The 9,795-nt window shown below is 43.1% G+C and overlaps 1 protein-coding gene across 1 annotated transcript in view; it reads left to right on the top strand.

Annotated features, from left to right (window-relative positions):
- The first annotated feature begins 3,180 nt into the window (after nucleotides 1-3,180).
- PHLDB2 (pleckstrin homology-like domain, family B, member 2) overlaps nucleotides 3,181-9,795 on the top strand; it is a 144,309-nt gene continuing 137,694 nt past the window's right edge. Inside the window, exon 1 of the mRNA XM_006864215.1 lies at nucleotides 3,181-3,263. The gene's annotated coding sequence lies outside the window, so the exon portion shown is untranslated. The remainder of the gene's footprint in view (nucleotides 3,264-9,795) is intronic.

Here is a 9,795-nt window from a genome sequence, read left to right as displayed (position 1 = left end):
TGGGAGAAAGATGAGGCTTTCTGCTCCCGTAAAGATTTACAGCCTTGGAAACCCTGTGCAGGGTCACTATGAGTCAGAACCAACTCCACGGCACATCACAACAACAACAACAACAAATATTTGAAAAGGATCATGCTGGCTGCTGTGGTGAGAATAGTCTGCATGGAGAAAAAAAAAGAAAAGAAACAAGAAAAGGGTTATCAAAGGCAAAACATGATGGTTGGCCCTGGGTGATAGTAACAGTGGAGGTCACGAAGCATAGTTGAAATTTGAATTGATTTTGAAGAGCCAAATGATTTCCCATGGATTGGATTTGAAATGTGAGACAAACTGAAAAGTCAAGATTTGGAACCTGTGATGAGGAAGACTTTGGCTGGAAAAGGATGGCTGAGAGACAGGGAGAGACATTCCAGGAGTTAATTGTTAGAAATATTAAGTGAAATACATAGTAGATATTCCAAGTGGCTAGTAGCATGTGGCACTGTAGGACAATCACTGGACTGTTATCTTCAAGGTCGGCAGTTCAAACCCATCATTTGCTCCTCGTAAACTCTATACATGGTCGCTATGAGTCAGAACTGACTCAACAGCACTGAAAAAGGACAGTTGCTTATAGAAACCAGGTGTTCCAAGGAAAGGGTGAGGCGGGAGGTAAATTTTGGGAGTCACCAAATCATAGATGGTATTTAACAGCATGAGACAGAATGAGATCATCAAAGCTGTGTAGATAGTAAAGATAAGAAGTTGGAAATGTAAACTCTGGGCTCTCCAATGTTCAGAAGCTGGGAGAAAAGAGGGACTGAGAAACGGAGACTGAGAAGGAATTAACCAGTGGTATTGGAAGAAACCATGAAAATGTGCTGTCAGGATGTCAAGGAATTCGAGTAAGGCGGAGGAGCTGATCAACTGTAATTGGTACGGGTGGTTGAAATATGATGAGAACTGAGAAACCACTTTTCAATTTAGTGGTTTGATCTCCACAAGAACAGTTTCAAGGACAGGGTAGAAGCAAAAGACTGATGTGACTGGAATTAAATAGGTGGTACAAATAAATGATTAATATGTTTGGCAGCTAATGCAAAAGTTCTGGGTTCGAGTCCACCCAGAAACCTTGGAAGAAAGACCTGGTAATTTACTTCTGAAAAAATTATGCATTGAAAGCCCTATAGAGCACAGTTCTACTCTGACACACATGGGTTCATAGGTTCTTCATGAATTTTAATTAACCCAATGGTAACTGGTACTTTTTGTTTTTTTAAACTGTAAACAGGAAGAGAGAACTTGGTGATGGCTTTTCTTAACAACTCTTGAACCGAGTCTGGTACAGAAAGCAGCAAGTGGGTGAAGAGAAAAGTGAAGCCAAGAGAAAGATTTTTTGCTTGTTCTTTTAAGATGAGAGAAATAACATGGTTGTATGTTACAAAGGAGGCATGTTGTAACTCTGTGGGTTAATGTGCTGGACTGCAAAGTCGGTTTGAATCTGAAGGTCTACGGTTTACGCTCACCAGTCACTCCCCAGAACGGACTCAACAGCACTTAAATACAACATGCAAATGGATGATTTAGTAAAAGGGGAAAATTAATGGTGTAGGACAGAATTGTTGGAACATAAGACTGTTGATTTTATTGGTCCCTACTTGACGGCACTTAACAACAACAATTGATTCCTGGTGTAGCGCCTTAGGATAAGCACTTGCAAGGTCAAGGTCGGCGGTTCAAACTCATCACCAGGTCCTATACAGGATCGCTATGAGTTGGAACTGACGCCACAGCACTTAACAACTGATCAGTATGTTTCTGTGTGTGGGAGATCTTATAAAACACCAAACATTGCACAGGACAGCCTCTCCCTGAAATTAGAAATCAGGTTTTTAGTTCCACAATTGAAAAGTGCATTAAATTAGTCATTTTACAGCTACTGAGTGCCTTATGTTTTATCCAGAAGCTTATTAGCTGCCTTGCAATCAAGGTATCACTATTACTACAGAAAAAGTCATTGCATCTGAGAATTAGGATAAGCAAAGGGCTGCTAACAGCAAGGTCGGTAGTTCAAATCCATCAGCCGCTCCTCGGAAACCCTATACAGGTTCACTACGAGTCTGAAAGGACTCGAGGGCACTTAACAACAATCATAGTTTGCACTTCGTTGTGCTCTTTTCTGCACATTGTGAGCGTCTGAAGGACCAAGATTCTTCATCTCTGTAACCCCAAAGCCTCGTTCAGAGTCTGGCAGAGTGAAATCCCTGCAGCAGAGACGGATTGCTTGCCGCCCGCTGTCCATTTCGTGGCCTTTCGAAGCACCCAGTGAATAACGTTCACATCAGCATTTGTTTTCATTTGTTAAAGCAACTCAGAAAAAAATAGACTGGAACTTATACAGACTTCCAATAGAAATACCTAAAAGGAAGTCAGTATAAGAGTTTAAAACTCTTCGGTTCCTAGCCCTAGGCTGAGGCCGTTCCTCTCCGATGATTTACAAAACTGCTTTTCTGACGCATCAGGTAAACCTGCCCGCGGGCGTCCAGTCAGGGGGAGGTGCGGTCACCTGGAGTTTCCCTGCAGAAACTTCATCTTGGGGTGAGGGAGTCATCCCCCGAGGACCTGTGCCCTCCCTCTTCTCTTCCAGCTCGTAAAAAAATCCTGACACAAAAGTCTCTAGTGCGCTCCAGTAAACGCGGTTTAGAGAAGCGGGCGCCTCCGGCAGCAGTAAAAGCCTCAATTTCAAACTGCCCGGGAGAGGCGTGGGTCACCGACTTTTTGCCACCCACAAAAAAATCCCTCTGTCTCCTCCGCAGTAGTTACGAAAGTGGTCGAGGGTGCAGAACCGAACCACGCGGAGCCCACCACCGCGGCCCAAGGGGCACAGCACAGCTCGGCGTGGCGCCCCCAGCGCGCCTTCCCGCTCTGTTCTCTGGGATCCAGCGGCGCGGACACGCCAGGTGAGGAGGGGCCGGCGGTCGGCCTGGAGGAGGGGGCTGAGCCGGCTCCGCCCGTCTAGGCGGCTGAAGCGCGGCGCTGTCTCCCCCGCCGCCCAGTTGGTAGCCTCTGGTTGAGCGGCCAAGGGTTGGGGGAGGAGTGGAGGCAGTGGCGGCCGGGCAGAGGAGGGGCGAGCTTACTGCACACAACTAGTCCGGAGTGGCCGGCGGGAGCGGCGGCTGGGCCGGCGCTGGCGGCCCGAGGGAGGAAGGGAGGGCGGGGGAAAGGGCAGGGCGCGAGGGCGGTGGGGCCCGCGGAGAGTGGCGGCTCGGTGGAAAGATGAGACGGTGAGTGGGCGCCGGGGGAACGGAGTTTCTTTTACTTCTCTTCCTGGCGGTAGGGACAAAAGCCCGGGGTGGGGTTGGCTGAACCTGAAATGAGCAGCTTTGGGGATCCCGGACCCCGTTCTGCTTGATGGGACCTCTGGCCAAGGGGACCCTGGGAAGAGAGTGTGGGGATGGGGAGCCACTCATAGGACGATTGTAGGTAACCGGTGGGATTTGGGACTACTTTTTGCGGAGTTTTCAGGCATGCCCAGGATCGAGCTGCTTTTCTGAGTGAGGGTTGAAAGAGAGGGTCTGCATCTAGTTGATGGGGAGCAGGATTCAGAAATGATTATTGTTATTGTTAAGTGCAGACGAGTCGGTTTTGACCCGTAGCGATCCTGCATAGGGTTTCCGAGGAGCAGCTGGTGAGCTTGAACCGCCGACCATGTGGTTCAAACTGACTTTGCAGTCCAGAGCATTAACCCACAGCGCCACAACAGGACTTCCAGAAATGATGACCCTCTCCCCAAAATCTGACTAGCTGCACCAGATCCAAAATGAGACAAATTTCTGCTTCCAAGCTCTTTCAAGAGGGGGGCTCCTAACGGCTGATCAATTTTAACATGTTGAGTGCCATGGAATTGGTTCCGACTCATATTGAGCCTGTGTTGGATTTCCAAGGAGCGACTGGTGAGCTTGAACCATCGCCCTTGCAGTTCAAGCGGACCTTGCAGTTCAGTGCGTTAACCCACAGTACCACACCAGCACTGAGTCCTCCGAAAAGTTTCTGGCGTGGCTGTTTCCCCACCGCTGGAGATAGCGGCTGGAATCCTTGTAGAACTTTTGAAACCTCTGTATAGCCGGCGCTCAGCTTTGTGAAGGCGTTACTCAAAAGTTAACTGGTGCATTTACTAACTCAGCCCAAAGAATAATTACTTATAAAGTGCTGTAAACCTGGCTAACTCCTGCCCCCGCCAGGAAATTAAAAGGCTGACAGGCTGTCCCCTCCCAAGGTTGGGGTTTCCTGTTTGAAAGAATTTAGGAAGTCGAACCTGCTTCAACCTTTACTCATCTACCTTTCTTTTGTTTTGTTAAAAAAAAGAAAAAAGATAGAAGGTCGACTACCGCCTTTTTAGCTTGGTAGATCCTTGCCCCGAACTTGGAAATCCTTTTGACTGGCCCTGCCCTTATCCCTAGAAGTCTTCCTTCTGCATGTAGCTCTTGAGTTCTGGAGTGCACAGATAGGCAGAGCCAGGCACAGCTGAGAGAGCTAGGAGAAGAGAAATAAAAACGAGTTGTTTTAGTGTAAATACTTGTCAATCACATTTCCCTTCATTATAGTAATGCATAAGTTTAACCTTCCTAGTTGGCTTACTATAAGCGTTTGAGTATGACATCTCTGGGATTCTAACATCATCTGAGAGAGGTCTGAGGTCTAAAAGAGGTTCACAGTTTCACAGGGTTAAACTCTTGCCCTGAGAGCTCTTGAATTCTTGGTTCCTGGTAGGATAGCAACAGAGTCATTTTATTTGAGACAAATAAACCTTTAGAGTTGCTCACTTTTTTAACAGAGCGACCATATCCCTGGTGCTATTGCCCTCAATTGTGTAAGCATTTGTTTGAATAAAGAACTGAAGTTTCTTTGAAAAGTAACAGTTGTGTCTATTCATGCTTCCCTTTTCATGCCCTTTGATTTAATTATTTAAAGGATTGTTTTTTGGCCGTATACATTGAATGTTGAACATTGAAACATTATGTGTATTTAAGAAACTCTGTAAAGTCTGCAAACTGTTTATAGATGGCGTGAGGGGGGAGATGAGTTTTTGTTCTTAGTTGACTAGTGTCAACTTTGCCTCCTGAGACCTGGAGGTTTGCAAATCCCAGCCTTTCTCACAAGTGGAAAAATGAGATGTTTGGTTAAGAGTAGTCATCATTTCAGTCCGTGTGCATGGTTTAGACTGTTTCTTGCAGCTGCCAGCTGCTGTTCTTTTGGGACCTAAGACACACTGTAGGGGGTGTCTGCTAAATCCTTGTTTGAAGTGGGGGTGGAAAAGATGTTTGGGAAATTGGGTTAAGAGCTTGCTAATGCCTATTTCAAGGAGCTCTGGTAGCACAATGGTTATGGATCAGGCTGCTATCCTCAGGGTCAGCAGTTCGAAACTACCAGATGTTCTGTGGGAGAAAGATGAGGCTTTCTGTTCCTAGCCAGAACCGACTCCACGGCACATAACAACAAAGCCTATTTTACAGAACCCTGACTGATAACCTATTCACTTTCACAGCCTTTCCAGAAAAGCTAAAGTGATTAAACAAACTATTGAGTTTTGCTATTTTCTTTAAAGCTCTACAGACAGCCTCCCCATTACGTACACTCAACTTACATATAACCCATAGTTACAAACCAATTCCTGGAAAGCCTGTTACAGGCAGTCCCAAGATTATGAGCAGAATTCCATTCCTAAATCTTTATGTCAAATTTGTTTATATAATGCAGCAGTTAGGTATGATTCATATATAAAGTTAGTCAACTGGTTTGTGTTAGTATATAGGGAACCCTTCTATGCATAAAAAAAGAGAAACACTTTGAGATATGAGATACAAGAAAACATCCTTAACATAATAATGCATTAATAGTAAGAATCATTTTGATGCATGTTGCAAAATGGTGCCCATTTGTTATTACAAACCATTGTATGTACCTGGAATTTTAATAATGGCTTTAAGGGGTAGGAGTGGAAGTGTTGCTGGCTTGTAACTATAGGTTATGGGTTGTTCATTAAGTCAACCCTTTATAATCCAAGGACTAAGCAGTGCTTTTTATATTACTAGATGTATATACAATGGTTCATAATTACAGATGGGCACTGCTTTACCATGCACATTTAAACATTATTATTACTGGAGTCCTGGTGTAGCTCTGTGGGTTGATGCGCTGGACTGCAAAGTTGGTTTGAATCACAAGGTCCACGGTTCAAATTCACTAGCTGCTCCTTGGAAACCCTATATAGGGCCCCTATGGGCCAGACCCTAACAACAACATTACTAATGCTATATTATTGTTAAGTATGTGTTCATGTATCTGGAAGTGTTTCTTTAGTGGTTTTTATACATAGAAAGGTAACACTATAAACTAGGACAAACCACTGACTAATTACTTTGGATGTAAATAATATTTAACTGTTTTAATGTATGTACAAATTTTAGTTTAAAACAGATTTAGGGATGAAACTCGTTAATAATCTGGGGACTGCCTGAAGTCTCTTAGTAGAGGTTGATTCTAGAGTGTCCTGGAGAAGTTAGTGTGAAAAACATGATTCCTTTTAGATAGTGGTATTGTTTCATAGTGACCCTGGCTAGGGTTTCAGAGGCTGTAAATCTTTACAAGAGCAGAAAGCCTTATCTTTCTCTCACTGAATGGCTGGCAGATTCAATCTGGTGACCTTGCAGTTAGCAGTTCAGTTTGTAATTCATTATGCTACCAGAACTACTTAAAAAAAAAAAAACTTTTTTATTGTGAATTGTGTAAAGTTTTACAGAGCAGATACTTTTTTTTTTTTCTTAAATGTTTATTGTGAATTATGTGATAGTTTACATGGGAAAACATTAGTTTTACATTCATTCTGTCGTATATCATCTCATTGTCATGGTTACACTCCCCTCCATGCATCATCAACCAACCAAAGAGTATACCCTGCAATCCTTCCCGGTACCCCCCCCCAGGTCTTCAGCACACAGTCACTTTCCCTCTCTGGATCTAAAGGCTCCAGCTGCTCCAACGCTCCACATCATCATCTCTGCCTCCATTTCAGGCATCACTGCTTCTCTGGGTAGGGTCCCGCTCTCTGCTCCTCTCCCTTGATGGTCCTAGGGACCTCTCAGAGCAGATACATTTAAAGAGTAGTTAAGGTTATAACTTTGTGTGCTTATTTTCAACCCTTAGCAGGGGGGTGGTACTGTGGACTTGCAAAGACGTGGTTTTCTTCCAAGTGGAATATATGTGCTTAACACATTTGGCCATCTATACAGAAGTTAAAACCTTGCTGTATTTTAGATATTAGCTGGATACATGTCATCCACTCTCAAACTACAACAAATTCTAAATGATCTGCTCCATCATGAGGCACCTAACTTACATTGTTAAGTGTCATCGAGTTGATTCCAACACATAACAACTCTATTTAGGGTTTCTAAAAGTGGCTGGTGGGTTAGCAATCCAGTGCTTATCCAATGGTGCCACATCAACTAGAGAGGAGAGGGGTGGATTTGCCCATCAGGAAATATTGGCAATGCCTGTAGACATTTTTGGTTGTCACAACTTAGGGGAGAGGCATGCTACTATCATCAAGTGGGCCAGGGATGCTGCTTAATGTTCTACAATGCACAGAATCCACAAACAGAATTATCCACCCCAAACCCTATACTAGAGTACTACCTCTGGGGAATATGTTAACAAGATTAGGGATCTTAATCTAATTTAGATCCTCAAACTTGTTTGACTGTGTTCTTGCTCAACACAAAGGGAGCATGTCATTGAAAGCTTTTTTTTTATCTGTAGCAGATTTTTTTGCCCTTGGCATTCCAAGTCTTAATGCACCATAGTGGTGAAGGTACTTGCTTTGCTCATTGATGACATTGAGTTGGCTTAAAATCAGAATTTTGGAGTTTTAGAGCTGAAGATAGCTTAAGAAATTGCTAAATTCAATACTTTTTCATTTCAAGGATGTTAAACAAAAGCAAGACACACAAAGATCAGTGATTCCTAAGGTCTCAAGTGAGTTTCATGGCAGATGCAGTTCTATATACAGCCCAGAATTAGTGAATTTAGAAATCAATATTCAATGAATGGATTTTTTTTTTTTTCCATTTAAGTTGGACCCAAACTTCTGTGGAAAGAGCTCAAAGGTGTACCCTGTGAATAAACTCATTGCTGGGGGAGGGGTGGCATTAGCAATGGTGACTGGGGAACATATGCCTGCCTGGGTGCTGCAGTCACAAGAAGGGGCTAACTCCATTGTGTGACCTGTGACACTCCACTTCTGATGCCGGCACCGTCCTTGCGGTAGCAAAGTGGGCAACAGATGGTTCCACTGACATAACAGATGCTGTTTTTGAGTCCAGGTACAAAGAAGAACATCTGAGATTTTCTGGTCCTCCCTGCCTTCTGGGTTAACAGGAGAGTGCATGAATGGATAGGGTTGCCTTGGCCAGAAGGGAGAATAAGGGAAGCTTTCTGTGTGTGGAGGAGAAAATGACCCTGGCATATAGGGAATTGGAGCATGCATTAGAACAATTGTGGGAAGTTTTCATAAACTGATGTGTGGCTACTTAAGATACACTTAGCTGCATAGAATTTTGGATTAGAAGTCTGGAGATAATTCAAGCTTGACTATTCTTTAAGTAGATAGGCCAAGATAATTCTGGAGGTAAAAGGAACCTTAGAAATCCTCTTATCCTAATCCTTTGCCTTCAAATCATTTTCATTCTTCCTGTCTCGGCTCTTCTCATCACTTCTCTTCCCTTCTTTCTCTAAAAAAGAATATTCGGAGACTCTGGATAGGTAGTGGCAGAACCTGAACTGCAAACCAAACCAAACCCCCTGACTGCTGTTCCATTGCACTTTATTTTATACCCCGTAATTCCTAGCTTTCCATCAGTTTACCTAATGGGAAGAAAACGATGGTGATATAAAGTTCATGTTAGTTGTCTGGGAGGGTTTAAGAAGAGTTCTGCTCAAAGAACTCTTTTTATGCAAAGGGGTTACTATATTTAGTTTTGGATTATCTGAAAAGTTGTGCACATATGGCCTGATTAATTGCAAATACATGTACTCTCAGATTTACAAAATTACAATTTGCCACTAGGCCCATGATTATGGAGTCTAGTTCTGTGTGCCAAGTGGTCCTGTCAGAGTATTTATTTTATTCAGTCTTGAAATGTGGCAGGCTCTAGCGATATGGGAGAGTTCTGAGGATGCTTTTCATGGGAGAGGGCAGAGCTCTGAACATTGCTGAGGGAATGGTTATCATTTTGACAACTACCCAGTGGTATGCCTCAAAGTCCAGCACATAGTAGTAGATTTAGAAGTTGCTCAAAAGTAATGACTCTTAAGGATCTGCTCTCTGTTGGTGCTGCAATAAAGTGGTGTAGCTTTTCCATAACCAACTTTTATCTAACCAGTCTTGTTGCTTTTTTTCCCCCCAGATGATGGGAAAAAGACATGAGTTGGTTTTTCTTTTTTTCTTTTTGAAATAGGCATTGACCAGAAGTACTTACTGAGATTTTATTACTATGATTGTTGCCTTTTAAAAGTGAGTGAAGCCTGAAAGTGTAACTTAGGTTTCAAACCCCTTTCTAATGAACACCTAGAACTTGTCATCTGACACCTATGATAAAATAGAAAAAATAAGATATAGGATAATAGGCTATGTTATGGAGAGATTTTTTTAAATTTTTTTTATTTAAGGTTTTCATTGTGGATTGAGTGAACATTTACAGGGCATATCATCAGTTTTACATTCAACAAATCATATACCTTGTTTCATTACATTGATTA

Source organism: Chrysochloris asiatica, unplaced genomic scaffold, assembly GCF_000296735.1.
Source record: "Chrysochloris asiatica unplaced genomic scaffold, ChrAsi1.0 scaffold00061, whole genome shotgun sequence".
NCBI lineage: Eukaryota > Metazoa > Chordata > Mammalia > Afrosoricida > Chrysochloridae > Chrysochloris > Chrysochloris asiatica.
Note: the sequence above shows the minus strand (reverse complement) of the source record. Positions and strands in the feature narration are given on the sequence as shown.